The sequence below is a fragment of the Tupaia chinensis genome, unplaced genomic scaffold (assembly GCF_000334495.1).
Source record: "Tupaia chinensis unplaced genomic scaffold, TupChi_1.0 Scaffold000115_1, whole genome shotgun sequence".
Classification (NCBI taxonomy): Eukaryota; Metazoa; Chordata; class Mammalia; order Scandentia; family Tupaiidae; genus Tupaia; species Tupaia belangeri.
In genome coordinates, this window is record NW_006159579.1 from 8,555,298 (window position 1) to 8,565,555 (window position 10,258).

The following is a 10,258-nucleotide window of genomic DNA, read 5'->3' on the forward strand; positions in this document are numbered from 1 at the left end:
AAGGGCACCCCCTCCTGCTGAGAGCTGGTTTAACTCAGAAGAAACAGAAAAGGCTATGAGGGTGACGCCAGGCTCCATGTGCCCAGAGGGCCCGCTGCCTGCTCAGCGCCTGCCAGCTACCCAGAGGCCACATTGGCTCATGTACGTTGGAGCAGCCCAAATTCATTAATAATGATTAGTCTCTCCTCAAGTAGAGGCGTGCAATCAAAGGGCCATTAAAATTAAGTGCTGGAGGAGGGGTGAAGGGAAGGGGGAGGGGAGATGTGGAGGGCAAGGGGACAGACAGAGCTGGCGAGAATCCCCAGTGGACTCTGCCACGGCCTTGCTGCAGGAGCTTGGGTCAGTCACCTCCCCAGCTATGGCTGTGGCTCGGTTTCTTGTCTGAAGTGGAAGGGCAGCTATGGCCACAGGGTCAGGGATGAGGAATGTGGAAACACCCAACCAGGAGGAGGCTTCCCACCCCATGACCCTTGGGAGCAGGAAGTACAAGGCAGACCTAGGGGTCCAAGCCCCTCCTCACGGCCCAGCTGTCCCAGCTCTGGTCCCTGGGTGACCACACTGCTCACCTCCTCCAGTCCCGGCTCTGCCACCTCTCTGGGATCCAGGCAGGAGCTGACAGAGGCAAACGGAACAGCGTGGGAAGGTGAGGGAGAGGGAAGCCAGGACACTCCTAGCCCAAACAGGGCCTCCCAGCCATCACAGCCTCAGATTGGCTCCTCCGACTGACCCTCCGACTGCCCTGGTAGGGAGAGGCCAAGAGAGAGCTCCTGCTGGGCACCAAGAAACCCAGCTGGGAGTACCATCCGCGGCAGCTATGAAATGCAGCCCGAACAGCGTGGGAAGGTGAGGGAGGGGGAAGCCAGGACACTCCTAGCCCAAACAGGGCCTCCCAGCCATCACAGCCTCAGATTGGCTCCTCCGACTGACCCTCCGACTGCCCTGGTAGGGAGAGGCCAAGAGAGAGCTCCTGCTGGGCACCAAGAAACCCAGCTGGGAGTACCATCCGCGGCAGCTATGAAATGCAGCCCACCCTATGTCCCCCTTCTCAAGGAACAAAATTCAAACAGGAGCAAGGAAAGGAAGCAAAAGAAAATAACAGAAGCCCATGGCCTGTCACACAAGGCCTGGCCGACCCTGGGAGAAGGGAAAATGCCAAAAACCCCAGCTGTGCTGACCCCTGGGTCTATGTGGCTGGCTGATTCCTCTTGAGGATAGGAAATGAAACTTTACAAAAGGACCTATTATGTGCCAAGCGCTTGTCATCTTATATAACAACCACAGAGACACCACGAGGCTGGGATTTGTCGTTCCATAAACCAGGAAGGAGGAAGAGGCTTGTCCCAGACACTCTTGTTGCCAATGCCCAGGTTCAAGCCTGGGGTGGCGGATTCTCACTCTTCCACATGGTGGCCACAACTCCTGACTCCTTGCAGGGATGGGGGGAGACTTCATGGTGACACCAGTAATGACCGCAGTGAAGGCTTCCCCCAGTTGCCCTGCACCAGGTGGCAGCTCCGCAGGTTCGAGTCACTTCACCCTCTGAACTCTGAAATCACACAGCCAGGGCTAGCAGTCCCATTTCCTAATGAAGATGCTGAGGCACAGCAAGGTCAATTGACTTGTCCAAGGTCATGGCACAAGGACATGGCACAGCCAGGCTGCAACATGACAGGTCGAAAACCCCATTAGGGTCGGGGTGTGTCCCACTTTTCTCCCCTCTGGGCCCCAGACAACCCTAATAAACGTTGGCAGATGGAGGGATTGTGGCAGGGGGCGGGGGAGTAGACAGACAGACACAGCAGTGGAAGAAAAGAGTGAAGAGGTGGTGTCTCAGGACCAGCAGTTAGCGTAATGGCTATGTCGCTAGACTCCGACATAGTTGACCACGGTTTGAGTCCCGGACCTGATGGCTTAAACTCACGCGGGGCGAGTGTGTGTGCGTGCCCAAGATCCCAAGAGGAGAATAGAGGAGAAGGGATTGTGGCATGGCCATTCCCCCGGGGGGGTGATTTCTCGCTTTCTGTCTCTCTGTCTGTCTAAAATGCCCTACAGAAAAAAACCTCAAAAAAAAAAAAAAAAAAAAAAAAAAAAGAGGTGGTGTCTACAGTCAGACTCTCAGGGTTCACATCCAGCTTTGCCATTTTTTACCTGCAAGCTCCTCATTTGTCTCTGTGTCCATTTTGCTATCTGAAACACGAGGATACTGGTAATCTAACCAGCGAGGGTCCTTAAGATAAACGAATGCCCCCATGAGCAGAGCACCTGACAAGTGCCCAGACTATTGTAGATGAGGGGACAGATAGCACTGGTCACAACCTGGCCCCAAGGGTCCCTATGAGGCCACCAATGGTGGCCCTAGACACCGCCCTTGCACACACCTGAGAGTGAGCGCCTCACTTTCCTCCCCCATGCCTCTCCTGCCCCCTAATTCTCTGGGATCCATCCTTCCTGCAGAGAGAGACTCTCAGATCAGTATGCAAGAGGCTCCAGCCTGGAAACAGTGAGATCCCCATCACTGAGAGGTTAGAACAGGGGTGGAACAGCCCCTGGGGACCACAGACAGGAATCCAGCCCGGAGGGAGGCGGAAAGCCGCTTTGACGCTTTGTTGTCAGCCGCCGGGCTGAGCGCCACCCATGAGAATGGCCACAGCACCACCTGGTGGTAATATGGGAGATGGCCCAGCCAGCCCTGGTGCTTCTCACAGCAGGGGCATTTAAACTTTGAACAAGTGTGAATTGAGGTACTAATACCACACGCTTTTTTGTTTTGTTTTGTTTTTCCACACAATATATCACTTGTTTATAATAACGCCAAGGAAGGGATCATTATCCTTTCTACAATCGAAGACACCAAGTTCAGAAAAGCAAAGAAGCTTGCCCAAGGACACAAAGCTAGCTGGGGCAGAACCAGGATTTGAGTTTAAGCATTCTAGCTCTGCAGCCTTCTCTCCTAATAGCCAAGCCTCTGGGAATTCAGTGAGAAACAGACTCCACTCCTGGTTTCTTGGAACTTACAACCTAGCTGGGGGGAGCAGAAGGGGGAACAGACAGAAACCAGAAATTTCTTTCCAGGCCAAGCCTGGAATGGTAGTTCAAGTGACTGGATCTCACATGGCCAGCTATGTGGTTCAAGTTCCGGACCTGGAAGCTTGAAAATCATGCCAGGAACATGTGTATGAGCGCCCCAAATCCTGAGAGAACGGAGAGGAAGGGATTACTGTGGCCATTCTCCCGGGAGGGTGCTGTCTCACTTTCCCTCTGTCTGTCTCCCTTCAGCAAGCACATGTGCCCTATAACAAATTTCTTAAAGAATTGTTTAATTTTATTTATTAGTATTATTTAAATTTGCTATAGGGTACATGCATTCACCGGAGAGAAACAGAGAAAGAGAAAGAGAGAAAGAGAGGGAAAGTGAGAAAGCAAGCTGCCAGGTCCAGGACTTGAACCATGGTGGCCATGTGGGAATCCAGTGCCCCAAGCACTGTGCCACCTGCTTGCTCTAAGCAACATTTTAAAGAAGAAAAAGAAATTCATTTCCTAGGCACTCAGTAAGTGTCAGACGCTGGATGAGGTGCTGGGGAAGCCATAGTGAAGACATCAGCCAGAATCCGTGCCCAATTAACATTGTGGGGAAGATGGACGTTAATTCATCACTCCACTAACTACACAACAGTGACACAAGACATGACAGGAAGGTATGGGTTCCCAGACCCAGTATCAGAGCCTACGCCAGTTCCAGGACCCAGGGAACTCTTCCCTAAAGAAGTGATGTGTTGACTTGCGATCTGAAAGACGACCAGGACGTGCCCAGGCAAAGAGGCGTCTGTTTGCTCATTGACGAATGAAAGCAGTGTGTGGCCCTCATCCATGTTTTCATTTGTCATCACACATACCAGGGGTTCTTCACAAAGTTCATGGGAAATGCATATAAAGAAAAACCTATGCAAGGATTAAAAAAATTTTTACACCCCAAAATAAAATCATATTTTAATTTCATTCCCCACAAGCTTTTTAAAATTTATTTATTTAGTTATTTTAATTTGTTATAAGGTATGTGCACTCACCAGAATGAAAACAAGAGCGAGAGTGAGGGAACCAGCAGTTAGTGTAATGGCTATGTTGCTGGCCTCCCACGTAGTCGACCGCGGTTCACGTCCCGGACCCAGTGGCTTAAAACTCACGCAGGGCGCGTGTGTGTGCAGGCCCAAGATCCCGAGAGGAGAATGGAGGAGAAGAGATTGCAGCACGACCATCCCCCCTGGGGGGTGATTTCTCGCTTTCTGTCTCTCTGTCTCTGTCTGTCTAGTGAGCGCACGCGCCCTATAGTGAAAACCTCTCAAAAAAAAAAAAAAAAGCGAGAGTATGAGCAAGAGAGAGAGAGAGCAAGAAAGCAAGCCACCAGGTCTGGGACTCGAACCCTAGTCGGACACGTGAAAGCCAGCACCTTACCCACCATGTCACCTGCTGGCCCCTCCCCAGCAAACTTTTTGAAGCCTTCTCATATACAAATCTATAAATAATATACTGAATATATGTTTCTGCAACTTGCTTTGTAACTCCACATTGTTTTTCAGATGTTTGCATGTCAATACGCAGAACCCATTCGTTTTAACTAAGAGGCCGTGGCACTCCTGACCTCTGCCACAGGCACTACACGTCAGCCCTGTCCCTGCTGATGACAGAGGACACACGCTCTCACCTGAGACAGAGAAAGAGGGAAAGGGAGAAAGTACCTCCCCGATGGGGCATCGTCCCACTGCAATCCCTTCTCCATTGCTCCATCCTGTTGGGGATGGAGAAACTTAACTTTTTGTTTGTTTGTTTTACAACCCAAGGGGCCAGGCTTTCAACTGCACAGTCAGCCCAGTGAAATCTGACTCTCTTAACCACTAGGTTATGGGCTGAACTGTTTCCAAATTTTTATTCCTACAAACAGTGCTGCAACCACCATTCTCAAAGTGTGTGTCTCTAAGTGTCCCCATGTGGTATGTGCCCATATTCTTAAATTATTATTATTATTTGCCAGAGGACATGTGTGCTCTCCAGAGAGAGACAGAGAAAGAGAGGGCAAAACCAAGAAGCACCCCTTATGGGAGTAGTCATGCTACAATCCCTTCTCCTCCATTTCTCCCTCCCTTTGGAATTTTGGGCATGTACACACATGCACCTGGCATGCTTTTCATGCTGGATCCAGCACTCAAACTATGCAGTCAGCTATGTGGGATCCAGCCACCTCAACCACCAGGCCACAGCTTGTCCTCTGTGTTTGTACTTTTTTTTTTTTTTTTAAGTTTTTTGCTATAGGACACATGTGCTCACTGGAGAGAAATAAAGAGAAAGAGAAAGTGAGAAATCATGCCCCAGGAGGCTAGCCATACTGTTATCCCTTCTCTTCTATTCTCCTCTTGGGACTTTGGGCACACATGTACATGCACCTGGTGTGTTTTTAAAGCCACTAGGGACTCAGACCACACAGTCAGCCACGTGGGATCCAGCCACCACCGGCTGGCCCTATTCCATATTCTTAAATAGTTGCCAACATCATTTTGGCAAAGACAAGGAGAGAATAACTTTCTATTACTAAAAAGTATATAGATAAACAAATGTATTTACCAGTTCATGTACCCCGACTGAAGCCAAATTAAGATTCTAAAACACATTTGCCAGAACGTTTCCCGCGTTTCCACAGACTTTGTTCTTTTTTCCACTTTCTGTTGTAGTTTTTCCAAAACAATTACACTAGCTGGTAACTCCTTAGGAAATACCTGTAAGCAGTTTTTCATGGTTTTTCAGTTATTTGTTTCATAAGCAGGACTACTTTTTTCTTTTTATTTTATTTTATTTTATTTTACAAGCCCTTGTAGCAAGGGCTGACTCACATCGATGGCAGCAAGGGAGCAGTTCTGCCACGTCCAAACCTTGACCCAGAAGCTCACCTGCAAATGGTTCAGCACCAGATTTCCCCCACGAACAGGACTACTTCTTGCATTCTTGACTTCCGGATTCCAGGTGACTAATCTGCAGCGCACAGGCTGGCTGGCCTCAGGGTTGGTGGCACCCCACAGTGACACCCTGTAACCCACAGGTGTGTAGTCCCTAGAGATGGGGGTGGGGGACCTGGGAGAAATGGCTTCCATTTCCACCCAAGGTGGTCCAGTTTGCATGTCCCCTGGTCTACAAGGAGCCTCGTGCGAACACCTGAGTCAGTCTGCCCCGTGTTCCCCACTGACCTCATGATGTGCACGGGCCCTGCCACCGGCTCCAAGCGCTGGTGTAATTCCACACTCCAGGTTTCTAGAGTGTCGGGTGTGAGGCAGAAGTCGTCAGCACTGACCATGAGGCCCACACCGCCCATGGCAGGCCCTGTGTGTATGTGGGGAGCAGTGTGGCTGCCCAGTTCTCAACAGCAACCCTTGCTCTGGAATTGCCCCTGACTCTCAGAGTTCTGGTGAGCCTGGTCAATGCTAAGATAGTGAGGGGTGAAAGGGGACTCTATAGTCAGACTTACCACCTTTGCTACCAAAGTCACTGGCTGGGCACTCTCGATCGCCCACTGGGTCAGGAGTTGAGCAGAACTGAGCTGGGCTGAGCTGGGCTGGACAGGACTGAACAAGGACCAGAGCCAGAAGCAGCTCCAAAATCTGCCACCAGGTGGCGGCAGAGCTCCTGCTCTGGCCCTGGTTTCTCACCGACCTGTGGTCCACTGGGATTTTCTGATCTGCATTTACCCAGCCTTGCCATTCTTCTGCCTGTCTCAGAAACCCCCCAAGCTAGATAAGATATTGCAGCCAGTTGGAGCACAGGAGAGATGTCCTGTGTTTGAAACTCAGGAGCATCTGTGAGTCCAAAAGAGCCGGCTTCTTTCCATCACACTGGAGGCCTAGGACGGGGCTACTAGACAGCTTCGCAAAGACCAGGGGGTAACAAGAGGGGCTCTGGCCAGTGTCCACCAGAGAGAAGACTTTGGGAGACCAGAACAATGTCCCAGCTCACTGTCCCAGCTTCTGTCCCATCATGTACACCCATGTGGCCCTGAACCCACCCTCAGCTCTACTTCCTGAAGCATTGGGTTGGTGTCCAGCCCAGCCTGGAACCACTCCAGAAAAATATGGAAGCTCAAGGGTCAGTGGTCCGGGGCACATGCCAAGCCCTTCCTTCTCTCTCGCCCTCATCCAGGTAGTCCTGACTCACCAGCCTCAAACAGGGGCCCCAGTCCCTATATCTGATGCCTTAACACCAGGGACCCCAATGAGGCTCCAGAGTTTGGCCCAGCACTGACGACCCGATGGCCCCTGCGACGCTGTTTGTAGCCTGGGATCTGGCCCTTGGCACTCCAGCCCCTAACCAGGACAGACCCCCTGGAGAAGGTGTTTGAGGACAAGCCTCAACCCTGGAGACCCTGCGCGAAGCCTGAGGCCCAAAGGCTGAGGTCTGGCAAATCCCATCCCCCACTCACGCTCACCGTTCCCTGCACAACCCCTTCAGTACACACATGGCAATTATGATTCCCAGATGTGCGTTCTGTGTGGCCTCTCAGTGGGTCACTGCCCTCCGGACCGGGAAGCCTATGACAGGCAGGCTGTGCTCACTGCTGTGAGCCTGCGCTGGGCACTGAGCCTGCCACACACAGCTGCTCCGGAAATGCCTGTGAATACGGAAAGGGTAAGTGGGGAGGTATCTTCCCAGAAGGGGCCTTCAAACATTTCTAAAATGTTTTACAGTTTCCAAAGTACTCGCCATGGTGGTCGCGTTGCAGTCTGCCCACCAGCCTGTAGAGGGGGCACTAGAATGTCGCTGTTACAGGGTTTCCTATCTCCGCAGTAACAAATTACCACCAACTGAGTGGTTAAAACAACACAGGTTTATTGCTTTGCAGCCCTGGGGTCAGAAGTCCAACCAGGCTAAAATCAGCTGTTGGCAGGGCTGCTTTTTTTCTGGAAGCTGGGGGGGGAGGGGGCCCATTTCCTGTTTTTTTCCAGCTTCTTGAGGCCACCCATGTTTCTTGGCTAATGGCCCCTACGTCCATCTTCAAAGTCAGCAATGTCTCATGTCTCTGCGTTTATGGACTCATGTGATTAGATTATCACCAGATGATCCGGGATAATCTCAGCACCTCAAGGTCCACAGCCGTAATCACATCCGCGAAGTGCCTTTGCCAAGTAAGGTGATACAACCACGGTGCGGGGAATGAGGACAGGGAAGGAGAGGTGAGAGGAGCATTATGCTGCCTAGCCCACTCAGGCTCAGAAACAGAGAGGTGCGTTGACTGCCCCACCTCTCCCAGCTGCGGCTGCTGAAGCTGGTTTGATGCCAAGTCTTTCAGGCTGCAGAATCTGAGCTTTCTCCCTTGCGGCCAGTGTAAACATCCGGAGTTTCCAGATCCCTTCCCAGGAGCCTGCAGAGAAGAACACACCAGGTCAGTTCCCTTCGAGTAAATACACACTTTTATTTCTGTTAAAAAAAGGAGGAGGAGGGACCAGCGGATGGTGTAATGGGAACGTCGCTGGACTCTCACATAGCTAACAGTGGTTCGTGTCCCGGACCCAGTGGCTTCAAACTCATGCTGGGCACGTCTGCGTGTGTGCCCAAAATCACAAGAGGGGAATGGAGGAGAAGGGATTCTGTCGCGGCATCCTTCCTGGGTGGGTGATTTCTCACTTTCTATCTCTTTCCAGCGAGTGCACATGCCCTATAGCAAAAACCTCTCTGAAGGAAAAGAAAGAGGAGAAGAGAAAAGAAGAACAAGCAGGAGAAGGAGGAGCAGGCAGTAAGAGCTGGGAGGAGGTGGAGGAGAAGGAAAGGAAAAAAGAAAAGAAAAACACAATGAAAAGATGTGCTTGTTAGATAGTGGCGTCATGTAAGAAAACCTCTATGGTCCCTTTATTATCAGTTTTTTAACATAAACAAACTTTTTAAGTGAAGGAGGAAGGGTTAACCCACCTTTTTGCCTCTCATTGATGGTGAAGAAGGAAGACAGTAAAACACTCTCTTGTCCAAACTTCATTCCACTCCTCACTGCAATTAAACGAGTGGCCACCAGATGGCGAGGCAGGCTCACAGCAGGTGCTTCGCCCCCGACCATCCCTTTTACAGGGACAAGGGTGGTAGAGGTTTTCCTTGCTCTTGTCTACAACCTGCTCTAAGAAGAAATGCCCTAACGGGCCCAAGCAAAGTGAGGCAGGGGCAAGGCCAGAGGATCCTCAAGACTCAGGGCAGCCAGTGTTGAGGCCTGAACTACCTCATGCTTCATCCTCTGAGCCAGGCACAAGTACCAGAGGTCAAGCCTGCAGGAGTTGAGTGAAAGGGTGAGGCTTGGTTTCAGGGGAGCAGAGAGCAGAAGCAGCTGCTTCACAGGATGTGTAAGATGGCCAGGGATCTCATGCACTGCTCACACATTTATGGTTGCATCTCATTGTCCCTGTGGGCCAGTGTGGAACCTGGCGTAGACGATACTGAACTGGCTGGGAAGATGGTGATAATGTCAGCATGGATTCCAAGTCTTTCCAAATTCCCATACAAAAATAAATGGCAAATGAGTAAAAGCAAAACCCACAGTCAGCATTTGTTTCCAAATTAGGTGATAAGGTGTCCCCATGGACACCAAAACCTGAGTGGGAAGCACAAGCCACCAATAGCCACCTGAACATCATTGGACGCCCCCTGGATTCCTCTTGGAATACTATCCCTTGCCTGGCTTCTGGCCCTCAGTGCCCACCCACTGGGAAGCAGAGGGAAGTAAGGGGGAGTATCTGATGGGCCTGAGAACAGGAGAATCCCAAAATAGCCAGCAGGTATTTACTAGAGGGATGGAGGAACAATTTTAGAAGAGTGATAGAAACTGAGAGGGGTGTTGCCCCATCCCGTAGCAGGTGAGTAGAGCGGTAAGGACAGAGGAACTGAGCAGCCCAGCTCCAGGAAGTCTCAACTGTGACCAACACAGGGTCCCACACTGTTGGAAGTGGGGTCAAAATGGAGCAAGGGCAGGCATGGTATGCACGCCTCTCCAGCTACTTGAGAGGCTAAGGCAAGGGGTCACAACACAGGGAGAACCTGTCTTAACAGGTGGTATGGTGGTTAAGGTGCTGGACTCCCACATGGCTGACCCCAGTTTGAGTCCCAGACCTGGAGGCTGTGCTTTCCCTCTCTTTCTGTCTCTCTCTCTGGTGAGCACCCACAATTATAGCAATTTTTTTTTAGATGATAAAAATAAATAAAATAAATAATTCTTTTTTTTAAAGAATTATTTTATGGGACCAGC

At 50.9% G+C, this 10,258-nt stretch overlaps 1 long non-coding RNA gene across 1 annotated transcript in view; it reads left to right on the forward strand.

The window, feature by feature from the left end:
• The first annotated feature begins 7,605 nt into the window (after positions 1–7,605).
• The window catches only part of LOC106734434 (uncharacterized), a 9,077-nt gene continuing 6,424 nt past the window's right edge, over positions 7,606–10,258 (forward strand). The window contains exons 1-2 of the long non-coding RNA XR_001370056.1: positions 7,606–7,662; positions 8,080–8,416. This is a non-coding gene — a long non-coding RNA (uncharacterized LOC106734434). The remainder of the gene's footprint in view (positions 7,663–8,079; positions 8,417–10,258) is intronic.